The 22,082-nt window shown below is 44.1% G+C and overlaps 1 protein-coding gene across 1 annotated transcript in view; it reads left to right on the top strand.

Annotated features, from left to right (window-relative positions):
- The window catches only part of LOC137346507 (sialate:O-sulfotransferase 1-like), a 188,760-nt gene extending 166,973 nt beyond the window's left edge, over positions 1-21,787 (top strand). The window contains exon 9 of the mRNA XM_068009975.1: positions 21,628-21,787. The gene's annotated coding sequence lies outside the window, so the exon portion shown is untranslated. The remainder of the gene's footprint in view (positions 1-21,627) is intronic.
- The last annotated feature ends 295 nt before the right edge of the window (positions 21,788-22,082 follow it).

Here is a 22,082-nt window from a genome sequence, read left to right as displayed (position 1 = left end):
CCCCCTGCCCCCCACTCTGTCCCCCATTGAGAGTGTCTGGTAAGCTTGGAGGAATCCACAAATCTCACAGGCGAGGCTGCTCCAGACAAGGAGCTAGTCACATGACTAAGCTGCTGGCCAACCTGGGGCTTTTTGAATTGTGCCTGAACAGTTTTGGAGGAGACTGCAACTGAACTTCAAGAAGAGAGCATTCCCTCTCTCTGTCTCTCTCTCTCTCACACAAAGCTCCAGGGACCCACAAAAGTAACTTAGGCCTCAAGACAGAGGACCAGCGAAACAAGTTCAAAAGTGTGCATTGGGCCCCAATGAGAACTGCAAGACTTAACTTCAATCAAACACTTTATAGCCAACCCAGTTTTAACTGAGATAGAGTTTTAAGGTTAATAAACTTACACCTTCCTTATTTAAATCTGAGAAAAACCTGTCTGGTTGATTTCTTTGCAATTACAATTAGACAGCAGTGGGCAAGGACTCACTGAGGGGAAGCTAAAAAACACAGTGTTTTAAAAATTAATCCCTGTTATGGCCAAACCAGGAATAGGCTGAGGGGGAGCCCTAGACCCCTTCCTCGTCTGGTCATAACAATTATGTAAAGAAAATTATCTTGAGTAGTTTTGAAATGACTTGGATTAAAATGTTGAGAGTAGCAAGTAAATGTGGACGACTTAAATCAAATGGTTCTGATGAAAATTACCCTGTGAGTGCAAGGATGGAGTGTTTATGAAAGCCAGCAGAAACCAAGACTAGATTATAGCATTAAGCTGGCAACTCCATTTTATCTATATTTAAAACATCTTTTAGTCTTTTCTCACCATTGGATGGTACAAGTGCTGAGCTTGCTGTAACACGGGAAACGATAACTCAACTGACGCAGGACCCAATGAGGGTTGGCATCACAGGTTCCATAGCATAAACCTATGCAGCCCAGGAAACCAGAAGCTTAGACAGCCTGGCTATGTATTAGGTTCAAGTGGTGGAGCATAGACTCTCCCGAGGTGGAGCTGAGTTTGAATCTCAGACATGATTTTAATTCAAAGCCAGCTGCCCTCAATGGTCTAGTTTTGCCCATTCTCAAAGCATTTTAATGCAGCAGAAGGCTCCAAGTCAGGAGAATAAAGATTGTCAGGATCTTTGCTGCACTGCAGTTTGAACAGTGGTCATGAATAATTCACACAAAACACTGTAGCTTGGGTTGAAACAAAGCATTTGGTAATGAAAGCTACCACTGTCGGATTTAAAAAAATAATATTGTAAAATATAATAGATTCTCCACAAAGCCAGAGATACCAATGAAAAAATCTGGTCACAATGCAATCACATAGTTAATTCGATGTTTCATAGTTTATAGCAGGTCAGTCTCCTAGCTTTTACCCCGGTGTGCCACAATTACATATTTAGGGTGAACTCCCATATTTTGTCCTATCACATCTAGTACTGGGAGTTCACCACATGGGAAGGGTGAAAACTGTAATCCTTTAAGAGCGCTTGAGAAAATTAAAGGAATGTAGCCACTTAAAGGTTGACGTGCTGACAAGGATAGCTTCAGTTTTACTGACAATTGCTGTAAATTTAGACTCATCCAGATTTGACATCAAACAGGTTTATAGATAACAATTGGAGCAGAGCATTAGAGTTGGGGGCCTTTGGTGCACATATGGAGGAAGATAGTTGTACGTTTGCAGATAATGATGCTACCCCTATAATGCAGATGATGAATAGGAAGGGACTAAGAACGGATGCACTGGATACACAAGAGGTAACTGTCAGGCAGAGTAAGAGAAGCCATTTCAGGAGATGCGATAGCGAGTGGCAGCATTGAAATAGACTGTGGCATAGAATCAAAATGGTGTCAAACAGTGTCAAAATGGCAGAGATTGATTAGAAAGGACAGTGTATTGTAGTCACATTAACACAGGATGGCTTTAATTTGGGTAGAAGGCTAGTTACAATTGAAGGGACATAACATTCAAGAACCTTGGAAAGAAAAGGCAGGCTAGTTATGAAACAAGATGGAGTGGTTGAAGTTGTGCCTTATAAGAAAAGGTCATGGTGGTGGTCTTGCATGGCCTGAGGAAAGGAAAATATTGGGAGCGGGAAGGAAACGTTGGGTTAGTTATATACTCCCTCCAGTAATACGCGGGTTTGGCTACACAGGGGGTAGACATTACTACTTGAGGTAATCAAACGTTTCCTGTATAGACAGACTGGTCTAACCAAGGAGCTTGGGAAAAAGGAAGGGAAGGAAACTAAAGTGAATCAGTTGGTGGATGTTATCTTTTGGCAAATCAATAAAAGCTAGTGCGCAGGTTCAAACAGGCTAATGGAATCTCAAGTGTGGTTGGAATTCAAATGTAAGGAAGTGATGCTTCAGTTGTACTTTGTCAGATCTCGTCTTGTATATTTTGATCAGTTCTGGACACTGTGGCCAGCATTTTACTGGCAGCAACAAAATCCCGATGTCAGGACCTAAAATGGGTGGCATGACCACACAGGAAGGGGGCAAAGTTAGGAGAGGGATATTCTCGGGGCCGTTCAATTGACGGCAGGCAGACATGGGAGCTGGCGTCGGAGGCATGGGCAGGAGGAAGTACTAACTCAAGCAAGGCTGGCAACATCTTTAAAAGGCAACCAGGAGTACTTTTAAAGGCAGCAGCCCTGGATAAATGGAGAGTCTTGGCAACTGCAGACATCGGGAACTGGCAGAAGGCAGAGCAAGGCTGGTGTCCATGTTCTCTGATGCCTCCCTGGAGGTGCTCCTCCAGGCGGCAAAGGCTCAGAGGGAAGTCCTTTTCCCTCGGGATGTGATGAGGAGACTGGCTCGACAGGCAAAAAATGCATGGATGGAGATAATGGAAGAGGCGAGCAGCTGTGGGATGGTCCCACATCTGTGGCTGCAGTGTCGAAAGAGGATCAATGACCTGATGCACTCTAGCAAGGAGAGTGCCATGCATAATATTAAGCTTGTAGCCTTAAATATGACTAAAGATGAATGTGAACGTGGCAAAAGGGGGTGCGCACCCAGTCAGCTGCAATACCCGGGCATCAGCATTGGCTGTCATAAGCATGGGTGCCTCTCTGTGGAGGACACCAGTCAATCAGAGATGACCATGTACTGCCTACTGAATGGCGGGTGGGGGGCATGGGGATGTTGCAGAGGGTGGGTGTTGAGTAGAGGGGTGGGGGGTGCAGGGAGGTCTTTTGTTTGCAGGCGGGATCCCTCCATGGGCCATGGATTGCCCGCAGAGGAGGCCCCCTCCCTCAAGCCCATAGGGAGCTCACCTTATTTTACTGGGTGACCTCCCCTCCGCTGCTTTAATGTCAGTGGCGGGGTGGAAGAGGCTCTTACGTAGCTCCTAATAGTCTTCTTAAGGGCCTTAATTGGTCTCTGGGTGGGAAGGCCGTCATTGGTCTAACCTGCCCCCAACAAAATTGCGTTGAAACGGGGAAGCTAAGGGCCATACACCACCCGTCCCCCACCCCGCCTCCTGTCGCAATTCTATGGGACCCCCGCCTCCGAACCCATCTTGGGTGGCCCATAAAATTCAGCCCAATGTTCAAGAAAGAACAATAACTGCAGGCGGTGTCCCATACATGGGTATTTTCACGCCAATTGAGAAAGAGGCCTGGAGGCAGGGAAGACTGTCGCTGATGGTGAGATGGGTGTGGAGCTCTAAGATAGTGAGTGGTCTAATGGACAGGTACAAGAGACTGTCTGGAGAGCACAAAGCATAGTGTGCACCACTGCTCACATAGAGCTCCAGAATGTGGGTGATCAGAAGCGCATTGCCCTCTCATCACTCTTCTCTCCCTTCTTGAAGGTCATGGTCAAGGATAGCCAGCTGCAGAGTCTGTGGGACAGTCTACCATCCCTGAGGGAGGAGGAGGAGGAGGAGAGGATGCAGCATTACATCATTTCTCCGCACCCTCCACCACCGCAGATACTCTCACGTCAGTGGCTAGTCACGCACAAGTAGCAAAGGGGTCACAATCTGGCACCCAAGCAGCTAATGGAAGCAGTGACAGTTGTGGCTACTCACACTTGGATCACTGTGGGAGGTCCCAATGATGCTCAGCTTCAGATTGATGACATGCGTTTGGAGTCATTAACAAGGCAGCAGATGCTGGAGCTGCAGCGCAATTTGTGTGAGCAGCTGGCGGAGCTTCCAGAGGCTTTGCGCATCCACGAGCGAATGTTGGAGGAATCCATCCTGGCCATGGGTGCAGCCATGTCTTTGGCATGTTTGCACCTGGCATCCTTTATTGAGAGAGTGGCGACCCTCATGGAGTGCCACAGCCAGCAAACCACATAGTGGATGCCAGAGATGCATGCCATTGCCTCCTCCATGAGCTCTGTGGAGCAGTGGCTTGGCAAGAGGGGAAATGAGATGCCTGGAATCATTGTCAGGTGCTCAAACTCCTGTAGTGAGCAGGGAGGGACAGGTGCGCCCTGTCAGGATAGGGAAGCAGCTACCAGAAGCACCCGGGGGCTGCTAACAGGGTGCTCCTGGCATGGACATCGGGTCCTCGCCCCCTCTGACAGTGGCACCAATGCCTCAGGAAGCCACGATGACAGAGGCGGCTCCTGCATCTGTGCAATATGCCAGGGTCCTCATGGCCTCAGGCAACCAGGATGACTGCCACAGCTATCGAAAGCCATGGAGCAGTATGATCAGGAGCCTGCTGACAGCGTGGCCCTCAGTGCCATTCTCATCCATGCCCCCTTCTGGCCTCATTATCCTGGTGCCCCTCTGGGTGCTGTAGCCCCGCTACACGTAGCTGCAGATCTCCCTCTCTGCTGCTGCTCCCCACTGAGCTTCCCTCCCAATGCCATCCACCACCACTTTGCCATACTTCCTGCCTCCCAGCCCGTTTTCCACAGCACTAACAAAATTCTGCCCTGTACCTCATGAAAGATGTACTGGGCATGGAAATAGGTACAGCACAGATTCATCAGAATGATCCCAGACATTAAAGGATTAAATTATGAGGGAAGGTTGCAAAATTTTATTTTATATTCCCTTGAGCTTAGAAAGTTCAGGTGTGGTCCAACTGAGGAATTTAAAATGATGAAGGTATTCAATAGGGTGGATACAGAGAAACTCTTCCTCTGGTGGGGAAAACCTCAATAATGGACCATAAATTTAAAATTAGTGCTGAGCCATTTTTAAGAAGCATATAGTCCCATAAACGTTGGTGAAGATGTGGAACTCACACCCCAAAAGGCTGTGAATGCTGGATTAATTTCAGATTTTCAAGATTGGGATTGATTTTTTAAAAACAGAAAATGCTGGAAATACTCAGCAGGTCAGGCAGCATCTGTGGAGAGAGAAACAGAGTTAATGTTTCAGGTCAGTGACCTTTCATCAAAACCGTATTGATAGATTTTTGTGGGGTAAGAGTATCAAGGGATATGAAACAAAGGCAGATAAATGGAGTTGAGAGAGCAAGCATGATCTAATTGAATAACAGAACAGATTTGAGGGGCTGAATGGCCTACTCCTGTTCTAATGCTTTTATGTCACAAATTAAAATATTTGCTCAATAAAAGGCTATAGGAAGTGAAAAATGCTCTTACCTATAAACATTAAAATATGGTTTCACATATTGGAATAGTCCTATATACATCAGGACAAAGTGACATCTGCCTCACCCCTGCAATTAAAAATGGGTGATTGATGACATAATGATTAACAGCCTTAGAATGATTTGTAAATAACATTATTTAGAAAATGTATTAAGGAACAGATGAAGCCTGGGGTATAACATCAGGAAACCGGAATTATTTCAGACCTAGTGGATGTTGTTATGCTTTATGCTTCAAATCCTGCAATTTGCTTAAAATTAAATATAATTACTTCTGTGGTCTAAGTTCATCTGTCTTCATAAAGACTGATAAAAAATTAAAACTGAAGCAGGCTGTGTTACTATGTAGAAAAAAACTGTGCAGTGAGTGTTTGCGGTCGTGGTATAGAATAGCCTTAACTGGTATTAGTGGCAATAAATAGGACAAGTAGCTTCAGACCTACACTTATTGGCTTTTAAAAATTCACTTGTCTTTTGGGTTAAGTCATGACCAACAACAATCTTGGGAAGAGCTTATTGGGCACCTCCAGTCTCACAAAAAAATAAGCTCTACACATTGTAAGAAATGAATAGCTAGTTATAATGTGCATCTTGTGTTAACGGGAAGGAAATGCAGTTTTGCATCAACACAAAGGAAGAGATTTTACAAATTTGTGCTCTCACAAATACAAAAAATTCTGCTGACTGCCTCACCCAAATTCCCAACATGAATCCCCGAGGCGCAGCTCTGTGCCAGGAGCACTAATTCATTAACAATATCCTAAAATGGATATGATGTCTTGGGTGTGAAGTTGCTGAATGAAACGTGCTTCACAATTTAGCAGCTGATGTGAATTCACCTCAAAGATGCAGGCTCACACCATTTGTTGGGCTTCAGACCAGTTTCAATAGAATTACAACTGGTGCACCATGAACATTTTAAACGTTAGCTTTTAACCTTTTTTTAAAGTTAGCAGAGGACTATATCTTCGGCTCTTTGCTAATGTTAAAACTTAATCTTCATTTAAATGTTAATGAGTGGAGCTCTGTGTGCCTGCAAGCATCCATCAGGAAACTTCCATTTTTTCCTGATACGGAGCCATTTAGAGATAATGGTATAACTCAACTCTTGCAATTGGCCATTGATCCAAGCAGCTATTGGAGTCAAACCAATCCTTCTGGTATAATTGCATTCTAAAGTACCAGTATTCTACAGCAGAACCCAGCATATATATTGTTGTTGTTCTAGCCATAGTCCCAAAGGACCATAGGCATCTCTCCCCATTATAGAGAGAGCGAGAGAGGCAGTTGGTAATGTATAGCTTGAGGGTCACCACTTCGTAAGCATGGGGCAAGGCGAGGAGGCAAGCCTCCATGAGGGGATTGAACCTGTGCTGTTGGCGTCTTTCGACATCACACTCTAGCCATCTAAGCTATCCGACCCCCCCCCCCAGCATATATTATATATATATATATATATATATACAGCATATATAGCCAAAGTTATTTCATCTAGAATGTTCTTGTAGATCTATCCAAAGCATGGTTTATTTCATGAAAAAGTAAGCATCTCAAAGTAAAATACCATTTGCTTTAATAATAATGTAGTAAAGTTGTTGATTAAATGTTGATGAAACCAACCTCCTGTGACAGGGCTTGATAGAAATTACCACTTCTGCAGTCCTAATGAGCTTAAGTCAACATTTCCAAGTAGTTCCAAAAAATAATTAATTTGCTGATAGTGTCCCGTTGGCACAATTATTTTGTACTTTTGAGAGTCCCACAACATTAAAACCATGAAAACAATATTATTTCTGACAGATTCATAACGACTGTAAGTTGATTGCAGAGTTTATAACATTAGCAAGCACAACAGAAGAATAAAGAGCTTATCCTGTATAAGAGGAATAGAATATTAATGCCGAGATAAATAGATCATTATTGCAGAGTGTTGTATGTTTGTTTGGTACACTGCCACCTTAATATGCTTAGTTAGTCCAGCCGAGAGAGATTCCTTATTCTGGAGTAATTACAACATTAACCTTTATTACTTTATAACTATGTACAGCTTCACACCAGTCTGTGTGACATCTCTAAAACCACGCTGCATCTATCTTCAAGTCTCGCTCACATGTGATCTCTTACATCATCAGGGTAGGAGGAATTCTTGACACTTTCTCAACATTAACCCTTTCAGACGCTTATACTACACAGAGATGATGAGCTACAGATTTTTGGCATACAGAACAAAAAAGAACTGCACACTATGGAAACTGCTCCTGGAGCATCATTGGAACCTAAGCCTTTTTTTTATTTCTTCATTTTTATGGGATGTGGGAGTTGCTGGCCAGGCCAGAATTTATTGCCCATCCCTAATTACCCATGAGAAGGCGGTGGTGAGCTGCCTCCTTGAACCGCTGCAGTCCATGTGAGGAGGTACACCCACAGTGCTGTTAGGAAGGGAGTTCAAGGATTTTGACCCAGTGACAGTGAAGGAATGGCGATAGAGTTCCAAGTCAGGATGGTGTGTGGCTTGGAGGGGAACTTGCAGGTAGCGGTGTTCCCACGCATCTGCTGCCCCTTGTCCTTCTAGGTGGTAGAGATTGTGGGTTTAGAAGGTGCCGCCTGAGTAGACTTAGTGTGTTGCTGTAGTGCATCTTGTAGATGGTATACACTGCTGCCACTGTGCGTCGGTGGTGAAGGGAGTGAATGTTTGTGCATGGGGTGCCAATCAAGCGGGCTGCTTTGTCCTGGATGGTGTTGAGCTTCTTGCATATTGGAGCTGCACCCATCCAGGCAAGTGGAGAGTATTCCATCACACTCCTGACTTGTGCCTTGTAGATGGTGGACAGGCATTGGGGAGTCAGGAGGTGAGTTAGCCGCTGTAGGATTCCTAGCCTCTGACCTGATCTTGTAGCCACAGTACTTATGTGGCTACTCCAGTTCAGTTTCTGGTCAATGGTAACCCCCAGGATGTTGATAGTGGGAGATTCAGTGATCGTAATGCCATTGAATGTCAAGGGTAGATGGTTAGATTCTCTCTTGTTGGAGATGGTTATTGCCTGGCACTTGTGTGGTGCGAATGTTATTTGCCACTTATCAGCCTAAGCCTGAATATTATCCAGGTCTTGCTGCATTTCTACATGGACTGCTTCAGTATCTGAGCAGTTGTGAATGGTGCTGAACATTGTGCAATCATCAGCGAACATCCCCACTTCTGACCTTATGATTGAAGGAAGGTAATTGATGAAGCAGCTGAAGATGGTTGGGCCTAGGACACTATCCTGAGGAATTCCTGCAGTGATACCCTGGAGCTGAGTGCGAGGTACAATTCCTATCAGCGGAGAGATTTCCCCCTGATTCCCATTGACTCCAGTTTTTCTCGGGCTCCTTGATGCCAGCCTCGGCCAAATGCTGCCTTGATGTCAAGGGCAATCACTCTCACCTCACCTCTGGAGGTCAGCTCTTTTGTCCATGTTTGAACCAAGGCTGTAATGAGGTCAGGAGCTGAGTGGCCCTGGCAGAACCCTAACTGAGCGTTACTAAGCAGGTTATTGCTAAGCAAATGCCGCTTGATAGCACTGTCAATGACACCTTCCAACACTTTACTGATGATCGAGAATAGACTGATGGGGCGGTAATTGGCCGGGTTGGATTTGTCCTGCTTTTTGTGCACAGGACATACCTGGGCAATTTTCCACATTGCTGGGTAAATGCCCATGTTGTAGCTGTACTGGAACAACTTGGCTAGCGGTGCGGTGTTCTGGAGCACAGGTCTTCAGTACTATTGCCGGATTGTTGTCAGGTCCCATAGCCTTTGCAGTGTTACCACAGGTGAGAAAGAGTTCTAGGGTTCCCTTTCAGCCTTCACCTGGTCTTACTGTAATGGGGTTTTGTTTTTAAATTCACTGTTTTTAAATCCCGCTTATTGAATCCTTGTTCAACGCTTTCCAATTATAAGGTAAAGAAACGAGCACAAACACACAGGTTTTCTTAGGTTTAAAGAAGAATGATTGGAATTTATTAAAACTTAAACTTAAACTCTAATTCAATTGACGTCTACGGATACACAACATGCCCATGCTAGCATGCAATCGCGATACACACGTGTAAATAGAGACAGAAATGAGCAGAAGAAGTAAAGTGGAAATGTTTGAGGCAATAACTGAAGAGTTGTTGTTATGGGTCTTCGAGTTCACTGTAGAGTCCTTGATTGTAGGTAGTTCTTGCTTTATACTGGAGCCCAGTATTCTTCTTAAACCTTGTTCGCTGCAGGAGACTTTTCTCTCGTGGGGTTCTGGTGTCTTCATTCGGTTTTTGGAGTTCTGTGAGAAAGTGATGGGAGCAGACAGAACAGGAGAGGAGGTCTGCTTCAGTCCAGGAGAAAATAGCTTTCTGAAAGTTCAAACACTGTCTCTACAATTTAAAACTCCCCAAGTTGGCCAGCAGGGTAGTCACATGACTGACTGGTATAACCACTTCTGGCTTTGTGTAATGCGTGGGTCAGGGAATAGTCCCTTGTCTACACACACTGTCTGTTAATATGCAAAAATGTCTTTCCAGCCAAGGGCCTGGCAACCCCTTGTAACAGGCCTTCCCTTCTTCCCAGCAACAATTTGAAATTTAATGTCCATGTGGCAAAATTAATGTGCCTCATTCTTGGCCGATGGGGGCCTGCATGACAGCAGTATCCAGTACCTACAGTTGTTTCTTGATATCACGCGGAGTGAATTGAATTGGCTGAAGACTAGCATCTGTGATGCTGGGGACATCAGGAGGAGGCTGAGATGGATCATCAACTCAGCACTTCTGGCTGAAGATTGTTTCAAATGCTTCAGCCTTATCTTTTGCTGGGCTCCCCCATCATTGAGGATGGGGATATTTGTGGAGCCACCTTCTCCTGTTAGTTGTTTACTTGTCCGCCATCATCCACGACTGGATGTGGCAGGACTACAGAGCTTAGATTTGATCTGTTGGCTATGGGATTACTTGGCTCTGTCTATCGCATGCTGCTTACGCTGTTTGGCATGAAAGTAGTCCTGGGTTGTAGCTTCATCAGATTGACACCTTATTTTGAGGTATGCCTTGTGCTGCTCCTGGCATGCCCTCCTGCACTCTTCATTGAACCAGGGTTGACCCCCCCAGCTTGATGGTAATGGTAGAGTGGGGAATATGCCGGATCATGATGTTACAGATTGTAGTTGGGTACAATTCTGCTGCTGCTGATGGTTCACAGCGACTCAAGGATGCCCAGTTTTGCATTTCTGGATCTGTTCGAAATCTATCCCATTTAGCATGGTGGTGGTGCCACACAACATGATGGAAGGTGTCCTCAATGTGAAGATGGCACTTCAGCTTCACAAGGACTGTGCGGTGGTCACTCCTACCAATACTGTCATGGACAGATGCATCTGCGGCAGGCAGATTGGTAAGGATGAGGTCATGTATGTTTTCCCCTCTTATTGGTTTCCTCACCACCTACCACAGACCTAGTCTAGCAGCTATGTCTTTTAGGTCTCGGCCAGCTCGGTCAGTAGTGGTGCTACCGAGCCACTCTTGCTGATGGACATTGAAGTCCCCCACCCAGAGTGCAGTCTGTGCCCTTGCCACCCTCAGTGCTTCTTCCAAGTGCTGTCAACATGGAGGAGTACTGATTCATCAGCTGGGGAGGGGGGCAGTAAGTGGTAATCAGCAGGAGGTTTCTTTGCCCATGTTTGACCTGATGCCATGAGACTTCATGTGGTCCGTAGTCAATGTTGAGGACTCCCAGGGTAACTTCCCGACTGTATACCACTGTGCCACCATCTCTGCTGGGTCTGAACCTGTTAGTGAGACAGGACATATCCGGAGATGGTGATAGTCGTGTCTGGGACATTGTCTGTCAGGTATGATTTGGTGAGTATGACTAAGTCAGACTGTTGTTTGACTAGGCTGTGGGACAGCTCTCCCAACTTTGGCACGAGCCCCCAGAGGTTAGTAAGGAGGCCTTTGCAGGGTCGACAGGGTTGGGTTTTCCGTTGTTGTTTCCCGTGCCTAGGTCGATGCTGGGTGGTCCGTCCGCTTTCATTCTTTATTGACTTTTTAGCAGTTAGGTACAACTGAGTGACTTGCTAGGCCATTTCAGAGGCCATTTTAAGGGTTAACCACATTGCTGTGGGTCTGGAGTCACAGGTAGCCAGACCAGGTAAGGACAACAGATTTCCTTCCCTAAAGGACATTAGTGAACCAGGGTTTTTACAACAATCGACAATGGTTTCATGGCCATCATTAGACTAGCTTTTTAATTCCAGATTTTTTTTTAATTAATTGCATTCAGATTCCACCTTCTACCATGGTGGGATTCAAACCCATGTCCCCAGAGGAATACCCTTGGTCTCTGGGTTACTAGTCCAGTGACTAGTGAGACTAGAGACAAATGCATGGCACTTCTCCCATCCATAACCATGGCTATGCCATTGCATAAGAACCCACCATCTCCAAGTTCATTTGTAAGCACATTTTTGTTTTTCTTGGCTTCTACATCTCTATTTTGGCCTCCATACCATCTTTCATCATCGTCTGCAGCTGGGGAAAAAAATACAATCCCCCAGCTCCCTTGTCAGCACCCTCGCCAGCTCCCAAATCTCTCTCCTCCAGCCCTTCAGCTATCATGGTAAGACTTTCTGTACTGTCCTACTTATTGGTTCCATTTGCTTCTGCTTCTGCCCTCACAGTATCCTATGCCACCCTCTAAGCATTCACCTTTACATGCCAAAATCCGTATGCTGCAAGCTTCGAGCACTCATAGCCTGGGCATTCATCATCAGGCTTGATGCATACACCTGAAATAATCTTGCTTCTTTTTTTTAATGGTCAGATCCTGTTATTGCAGCAAAATCATCCTAAAGGGTAAGGCAATATCCCAAACTCTTCTCTATTACTAACTGAAAATATACTAGAAGGTTGTATTAAATCATCTAATGGTTAGAAATGGGATTGATCTATAAACACCATGGGACCTAAAAGCATTAGTGCCCTAAATCATACATGATTCTGCTGATGGGAGAGGCTCAAGGACTGAATTAATTTGGTCTTGGGCCTCATCATCATAATTCAAATTTGGCTGCTTTCAAGGCCCACAGATGAAGCTGTGGAGGCCAGGATGGTGCTTAATGGGGAGATAGTTCTCCGCAGATATTTTGTGGAGTCGGGCGGAGCAAATATACTCCTGTTGACACCGCAACAAGCAAAATTTTAGAGGTATTAGGACCTTTCTTTGCGCCGTCTCCAGTGGTCCTTCTAAGGTGATTAGTCAGCTCGAGACTCGCAAATACTAGTTGGAATAAGCTCTGACTAGTCTGAACAGAATAGGAGTCCAGGTTGGAAATGGGCACAGGAACATCATTATTGAAATGAGGCCTGTGCTCACTTCAGGCTGCCGCCAGGGCTGTCTGAAAAGAGGCCCTGACTAATTTAGCGGTGCCCCGAATGTCCTTGCAGATTGGGCTTTGGACTCTGTGCTGCTAAATGGGTTCTTGTTGTGGCCATTTTACAATAATATTGAATTTAGGTCCTACGTCCTCAACAAGAGAGGCAGATATTTCGAATAAAGTTTAAGGCTTGCTGCAGCAATTCTCAGAGCTGTTGTACAAAAAGGCTTTACATGACATTGCAACTGGGATAGAAATATAAATCTGAAGCTTCCAAACCCACTGAGATTACAAGAAAATGTTGCATAAGTGTTAGAATGGAAAGGCATGCGATATGTGAGGAAGTGATAGAAATGTACATGTTTGCTTACAGTGAGGCAGAAGATAAATGGAACCTGAAGGTAATACTAGATACATTTGAGGAAGAATTCACACCTCAGAATAAAGTAATGCATAAAAAACATGTGTTTAATATCAAGTTTGAACCTCGAGGAGAAAACATTGATCATTGATCAACTTACTATAGGCTTGCAAAATCGTCCACATCTTGTGAGTACAGATCTTTTGCAGGCAGGCTCATTAAAGGCAAAATTGCTGGTGGAATGATCATGTCAGAGACAGATTACTAGGAATAGAGGGTAAGGCCAGGAATTTTCTCATTGGTGCTCTTGCCCTGACTGCTGTAGTTTCACTAAACATGCAGTGGAAACCCTATTTATGAGCATAACTAATGTTCCAGTGCAGTTACGGTAGTGGAATGGGGGCAGCTTCAAGGAAATTCCCACCTAAATCTATAGGAAGTAGCTGATATTTGCAGAGCAGTAGAACACAGCTGTAACATGAATATACTAGTGTTTAAGAAATACAAATGAAGTAGAGATGTTACAAATCTCACAAATCCATTTAACTTCTCAACAACAGACCGTGGATTGTTAGTGTATATAGTGTTGAGGGGAAAAATGGCCAGTATCTGGACACACATGCAGCAAAGAATAAAACCATTTTGCTAAATTATGCAAAGATAAAGCAAAACTATCCTCATCAATCAAAGAATTCCAAAAACAAGTTCATGGAATGGAAAAACAAGCTGGGAGGGAGAATTAATTTTTAATGATGCAATTCAGCCAGATATATATATATATGTGTGTGTCTATATATATTGACAGCTGCTGCAGGAACCAGACTAACACATAGCTTACTCTGTCGGGCGACACACACAACGGTCTGGTCAGGTATGATGTGACATCACTTCCTCTGGTGAACTTCACTTACAGCTTCTTGAGGTAGTCCTCTTAAGGTCGTCCCACAACACTGATCATTTAAGCAATTAGAGAGGAGCTCAATGTGTGATACCACAGTCAGTTTACAAGAAGCTAAGAAAAAAAAGCAAATCTAATGCATTCTGACCAAAAACATCAGGCTGGAATTTAAGGAGCCCTCAATGTTGGGATCCGTGGCGGGTGGGAGGGGGGTTGCGGGGGCCAGAAGATGGCTCCAGTTGAGGGCCAGAAGATGGCTCCAGTTGAGGCCCACCACGGACCTCCATGCTGGCAGGGCCCTGCGCGATCCTCCCACCAGTGGCGAGACACTGTGACAGCCCCCCCACCCGCCGCTCGGTGACAGGACCACAATCACCATATGCAAATGAATAAAATTAATAGATTTGCATGTACTCACCCTTAATCTTGATGGTGCCCCGCCATGATCTTCGGCACAGTGGCCGGCATTTCCGCGCCTTCGGATCCCCGTCTGGGGAAACGAGGTGCCACACTGGTGGGGAGGGGTGAGGAAGTAGGTTTATCAGTGCGGTGAGGGGGTGGGGGGTGGAATAGGGTCAAATAAACATCATGGGTGTAGGGGATGGTGGGAATGGTGGAATGGTTGTACTTTAAAGTTTGTGCAGTTTGCGGGGGGATGGTCAGATGGTAAAAGTAAGCGTTTTGGGAGGAAGACCAAATAGTTAATTTAATTGTTATGGGGGGGGGGGGGGTGGCGGGAGAGGGGCAAAAGAAATATATTTATTTAATTTTATTCCATCTGTCTTTAAATATTTAAATAAGCCAGTAGGGCTGACAGCCCTTTAAAAATGGCGTCAGCTCCTCTGCACAGGCAGCTGATTCCATTGTTGGGGACAGACAACCTGCCCCCTCCATGTGATTGGGGGCTGCCCACCCTGGTTATTTAAATGAGCCAACACTCTTGAGATTGTGGCGTCTCTTTGGCGTGCAGCCCACACAGGTGGGCTGCCATTTTTGGAGCTCATGTGAGAGTATAATGAATATAAAGACAAATACCAAAGTCAAGAATTTCAAGCAGCCAGTCTGGCTTTCAAATGTGCTGACAATTTGGATTAATAGTAAGAATTGAATTTTTGCTCTAGAAAACCAATTCCATGCTCCTGCACTAGTAGCAAGTTGCAGTTCTTGCAGGGAATGTATTATGAGAAATAATAGAAATATATTTGTGATTTCCATCCATTCATCTTAACTGGTGAAAAATTACTGTTGCATCTTGTGATGCACTTTCTACAAGCTCTGCTCCCCTTTGGAAGTGTGGAAATGTGGACTAGCTCTGGGCTATTTTGCTTGGGTTGTGTATCTTGGACTACATCCATAGGTGAGCCCTTGCTCCCTATCACCATATGGCCTTATCTGCCCAAAATCTAAGCAATTGGTTGCAAGTCAATGGATCCAGCAGACAAACTTCATCACTGTAACTCAGCTCCAGCTTATATTATGTACCATCCAGTAGTAGTACTTGATTTTGGAAAGTGGTAGGATAAGCACACCGTTGGATCATGATTTAGGTGAAAAAGTACTGAAATGATTTATTAAACAGTAAATATATAAGAGAATAGAAGTAATGATACAATGAAGATTTTGCTTATTTAACTGATTAACAAAACTCACTGGAGTATAGAAGAATGATAAACAGCTATATCTGCTGTGTTATTCTGCAGTGTTAACTGGAGTGAACAGAGTCCCTGAATATTAACCTTAAATGTCAGTTTGTCTCTGATCATCTGTGGAGTCTCTCTGGTTTATTTATCTCTCTGATAGCTTCAGACAGATTACCCTTTTCTTCAAATAACACTGAGAGCTACTTGTAAAAATCTTTCAAGGTACCTAGAATTGAGGGTAACTGGAATAAGGAAGGAGATCTGTTGCTCAATTTATTTTAATATAAATAGTCTTCAAAGGCATTGCCAGTCAACCCTTATAAAACTAAAATCCACACGATGTTTCATTGAAATTGATTTGTTTGGTCGCTCCTTTGCACACCTGGCTGGATGTAGCATTTGTAATCTGGGAGTGTGGTATCAAAATAAGATGGACCACTTTCTATGAACGAAACCATTTTTTAACCAATTTGTGATTTATCAGAAAAAAAAATCAACACCATGATATATTTATAATTTATATTAAATTTGCTTTGTGAGCCATTGGGCAGGATTTTCCCGCTGGTTATGGGACCCCAAAGATGGGACCAAATGGGATCCTGAGCCTGCACTTGCTGGGAGCCTGACCAGGGGAGCTATTTTCCAGGAGGCAGCATCCTAATAGGCTGCCTGCTGTCCAATTAAGGAGGACGTGCGGGCTCCCAATATTGTGGAGCTGAGAGGAGGCCGTCCAGCACTGAAAAATCAGCAACCTCACTGTCAGAGGTGGATACTGCTGAATTATATAGGGATTCGTGAGGGCTCCTCCATTCCCAGTTGCCAGCCACAAATAGGGGATATAAGAAGGACCAAAAGGGTTAATACTGTCGGACAGGGGGGAGAAAGCCCCCCTCCCCACCACGGTGACAGGCACTGCCTCGGTTGCAGCCGTTTACTGGCATGACCGCCTCCCCATTGAATGGACCCTCTGGCTCCAATGGCCCTCCGGACTGCCACAGGGACTCTGCCTCCATTGAGCTGGCAGCCTCCGCAAGTGACCCAGTAAAATTTCCCTCAGTTAGGGCCTCCAAAGTGCAGGGAACCGATCTGAGTCCCTGCCCAGCCCTGGAAATGTTCCCCGGTTGCGGGAAAGCATTGGGGAGCAGGCCAAGCCCACACCGCGACCTCTACCAACTAGAAGAACAAGGGCAGCAGATACATGGGAACGCCACCACCTGCAAGTTCCCCTCCAAGACACACACCATCCTGACTTGGAACTATATCACCGTTCCTTCACTATCGCTGGGTCAAAATCCTGGAACTCTCTTCCTAAGCACTGTGGGTATACCTAACCCTAATGGACTGCAGCGGTTCAAGAAGGCAGCTCACCACCACCTTCTCAAGGGCAATTAGGGATGGGCAATAAATGCTGGCCTGGCCAGTGACGCCGACATCCCATGAATGAATTTAAAAAAAAACATCTTCAAGCTTGCCAGCAAGGGCCTGGGAAAATTCTGTCCATTAACTCCTTATTTAAGCATTACCCTTCTGTGACTAGTGTTGCCCACAAGTGCACATGTCCTATGATTAGATGGAGCTTCATAAACTCCAGGAGCTGCAGATCCCTGTACTTAAACTGACAGCATCACTATCACACACTGAGGGAATGTCACTTTGTTCACGTTACAGGAACAAAGCCACAGGAGATCCACTGGTAATAGCCAAAAATGTTTTATTTCATGACATCTGTCAGTAGCAATGGATGTCTAAAAACGGCAGAGAATATGCTGATGTCTTTAAACGCTCGTGCAGCAGAAAAGCAATTCATGTGAATAATACCAGAGACTCAACATTCACCAAGGAAAATACCAGTGGTACATTGTGATAAAGTTCATGATAGGCTAAACAGGATTAGAAAACTTGGTGTAGTGAAAAAAGTCAAATAGCCAAGCAACAGTGTTGTGACAGTACTCAGCCAAACCGATTGAGTAAGAATATGCCTTGAGCCTGAGGATTTAAATATCGGAATGATGATATTATCTAATACAGATCATAGAGGAAATAATCCTCACCATCAAATGCAAAAAATCTTTAGCGCACTTGATGCCAAGCTATGGCTATTAGCATGAACAACTGAAGACTCATGAAAGTTATGCAGCTTCAGTGGCTGATAAAGTGCCTCCCATTGGAGGGCCACCAGCTACACCCAACCCCCATTCCCTCTGTGTCTCTGCCTCCTGCCAAGTTGCTCTCTCCTCCTGCAAAGAGAGAAAGCGGAGAGGTGTGAGTGTTCGTAATGGCTTGTGTGGAGAGGAGAGAAGGACAACATTTGTGCATGGAGACTGTGAGGCAAGGGTGTGAGAGGGCAATAGGTTGAGGCTGTGTGTGAGTTTTGGCTGCTCAGACAGGGATGTGAGGTGTTTGGAGAGGGAGGAATGAGTGGAGCTGCAAGGTGTGTGTTCTGAGGAGTGCTGTGCAGGAGAATGCTGGGCAAGTCAGAGCGTGGGTCTTGACACCGGAAAGTGTTATGCCACTCACATGTCATGCTCTCCTGAGGTCCTGGATTCCCTTGGTGCACTCTCTCTCCAAGTTGGTGGAAGCACACTTCTGCTGCTGACTTCCTCATACACTTCCATCCAAACCTGCTTAGTTGGAGAGACTGTTCCCTTCTGTTCTTGACAGAGCTCGCCTCACTGCAGCACCTCAGATCCCTCACCGGGATCTCAAAGTAAGTGTAAGTGACCCGAGGAACAGCCTTCCCAGGACTCCTCTCTATTGCTGTGGGTTGCTGCAACCTCAAAAAGCCAAGTGCTGGTGAGCCATTGTAACCCATGTCATAGTTCCTTTAATTAGCAATAGTTCCTTTGACAGAATCAATGCGTCCTTCTGCCCGCCCTCCCTGATTGGATGGGCAGGCCAGAGGTGGGATGCTAATTCCATGGCTCCGGAGAAGAACCGCGGCAAAGCCTGCTGCTTCACCATTTGGGTTCCTGACCTGTAAATTGTTCCAGCAGGGACTAACTGCAGAAGATTCCGCCGAATGAACAGCAATATGATCAAATGTTATAAGGGTCCTGCATTGGCTAAGACAACACAAACCTATTTGGTATTGTCATGGTTTATGGTCGTGCTTTACATTCCAAATTTTACCACTGTAAATTACACTGTCAACAGTTTCCATTCAATTTTGCTATACCAATTGTCATGATGTCATCACTGTGATCTGGCTACTTTATGCAGCCTTTTTCTGAGATACCCTGAATATGAAAAAAAAACTTAATTAACTGACTGTGGGCAACAGTACGCATAACTTTTTAGTATATTTATGCAACAGTGACGTATCTTGTGTGGTGTCAGTGTTTCTAAATCTCGTGCTTCCCAATTGTGACCATGTGTGGTTACTGTGTCCTACTAAGCATGTATGACAGACTGAGCTAGCAATTTACTGAGAGGTTATTAACTGTTTAATTTACATAAAATACATGAATGAACAAGAGAACAAGAAATTTCACTCCTTGACTTTGGAAAGCATAAAGGCCCAACTTACTAATGCTCTAAACATGGGATAAGTTTCTGTAGCTATAAGTTTTCAAAGCTAAGAGTTGGGACAAACTTTAAAACTTCTTGATGCTGAAGTGAAAACACAGATCATTGTGTGGGAGGGAGAGAAATAGAGAGCTACCTGAGAACTGCAACCCCACCCCTTTAAGATATAGCTTGATCCCTGAAGCTGTCAGTCACAGTTACTAGCCTGGGCTGAAAGTTTACCCTTTGATGTGGCAGTAGAAAGGCCCCCAGTGTCTGCCTAACTAAGTCTCCCACTGCATGAATGGAACAATGTCACAAGGAAACACCTTTATGCAACAGCCCAAAATGCTTGATTTTATAAAAATGATCATCACTTTGAATAACAAACATTTCAAATCCCCTTTGGAACCGGCCTGCTTCCAGGCTGCTAGCAAATTCCCATGGCTAATATTTTTCAGTAGGAACAATGGCGAAACTGTTAGCATTCGTCATCATTACTCCACTGAAACTGACGTAACTTTTGGAGTCTGCACATGCGCAGAACAATGCAGATATCCGTAAGTTGCTGTTGGTGATTCAATGCTTCCATATAGTGTGCACTGTTGAAATTCTCCCAGACCGCCATCAAGTAGAAATCACTGAACTGATGATAACTTGCCCTTTTACACTATTAGTCTTGCTGTAAAAACCCCTTGACAAAGTTAAACCTTGTTGAATGTGGGGTAACTGGGTTTTTAATGGTGTACTAACTTCATAACTACTTCTAAACAGCATCGTTGGTGCTAAAAGAGTAATTTTATATTTGTTGGATGTTAAGCTTCTCCATTATGATAAAAAAATCTACATATTCTTAAAATAATAACTTATTATAGCTTTTGCCTCAATCCCATGTGTTATTCCTAATCATTTATTTCACTATCTGTAAAAATTTAAAATTAAATGTGAAGGGATTCAGTGTTTTTGTAACTTCCTGGTTTGCTGTCTGTGAAAATACTTCAATGTGATTGACTGCTTAAGTTGCTTGCTGACATCACTGCTGCTGGATGCCTGGAGATCCCCTTAACTTAGTGCCAAATTCAAACTGGCATCGGGAAAGGGGAAATCCATGCCACAGAGATCTGGCCTGTCTTTGTGGGCGTCTTTCTTTGAGGTCAGCTGCGAGTGCCATTGCTTCGCCATGGACCGCAAATCCAGCCCACTAATTCACTGCATGGCAGTCAGTAAAGTTTTTACTCCTTAGTATTGCCACTTAAAATCAACTCATTCCTATCCATCTGCCAGAAAGTCTCCCAAAAGCACCAACAGGATTTATTTGAATTGCCATACCATTTAATATCCCTGACTCAATTCTTGTGCCAGCAATTTGGTTCCATTCCGTAGAAGGCCCTGTGTCATTCTGGCCTCTTATACACCCACAATTTGCATTGCTCCATTATTGGTGGCCGTGCCTTCAACTATCTAGGCCCTGTGCTCTGGAGTTCCATCCCTAAATCTCTCCACCTCTCTACCTCTCGCTCCTCCTTTAAGTCGTTCCTTAAATCTACCTTTGACTAACCTTCCCTAATAGCTCCTCATCTGGCATGGTCTCATATTTTGTCTGACAAAACTCCTGGGATGTTTTTACTACATTAAAGGTGCAATATAAATGCAAAGTGTTGTGTTAACCAATGATTTTACACTCATAAAATAATTTTGTGGCTAAATAAAATAAATTATGCAGTGTCTGAAATTTGTTATTCTATTAGTCAAATGTATGAGCCACTAAAACTATATTTTATATTGTGTGTCACTGTGAAAAGTTATTCTAATAAAGTTTCAGAAAAGTAGGACAAGAAAGCTGATTCAACTGAATTGGAATGCTTGAGGGTAAAGTCTTTGATTGTAATTAGAATGGTCATAGAATCAGACACTTATTTTTCTTCAGGCCTGTTCGGATCCTCTGGATTAAAGACCTAATTTAACTGACATATTATCCCCTACAGCAGACCTTATGTAAAGCAACTAGTAGTGTATTTAAGGGTAAACTTTATGAATGTGCTCTTCCAATGTAAAACCTTACCATCTGAGCACACATCAGGAAATCATGAGGAACACCTTGAGATTTCTTGCAATATTCTCCTGGTAGTTAAGGAATTCACCTTTATTAAGTTTGCACTTTAATGTAAAAATTCTGTTTTGGTGTCTTTTTTTTGTTTCCGAGATATCAAGACCAGCTTTTTAAAACTTGTGCTTTGCTTTAAATTATCTCAGGAAGTGTACGACATATGACAGAAGTTGACAGATTTGCCAAAATGTAAATGCATTCTCCCACATGAAGAGGTCTGTTATTGGACGTCAAGCAATATTGGGATGACCCGAATGGAGCATGAAGAAAGGACAAGTGTCATCTTTCAGGAAGGACCACTGGAGAATGACTAATGTCTGCAGAGCTCACAGGAGGTGAGTGGACAAGATTTTATTGATGATTCACAAACCACCTACATATTTTTGACAAAGCACGTGCTTTCAAAAGATGTTCTTATTATGGACAGACATTAGCAAAGCACAGGCATGTTTTTAATTGGACCCAGGACATTTGAAAAGCCTGCGATTTAGCAAAAGCTATCTTGATCTGCTGCACTGACTAAGAAATTAGTCATCAAAGCATACTTGTCTAATCAGATAATCTGTCACAAAGTATTAATGTAAAATGGATGCTAGGATAA

The sequence above is a fragment of the Heterodontus francisci genome, chromosome 30 (assembly GCF_036365525.1).
Source record: "Heterodontus francisci isolate sHetFra1 chromosome 30, sHetFra1.hap1, whole genome shotgun sequence".
Lineage (NCBI taxonomy): Eukaryota > Metazoa > Chordata > Chondrichthyes > Heterodontiformes > Heterodontidae > Heterodontus > Heterodontus francisci.
This window is presented reverse-complemented; position numbering and strand designations above follow the sequence as displayed.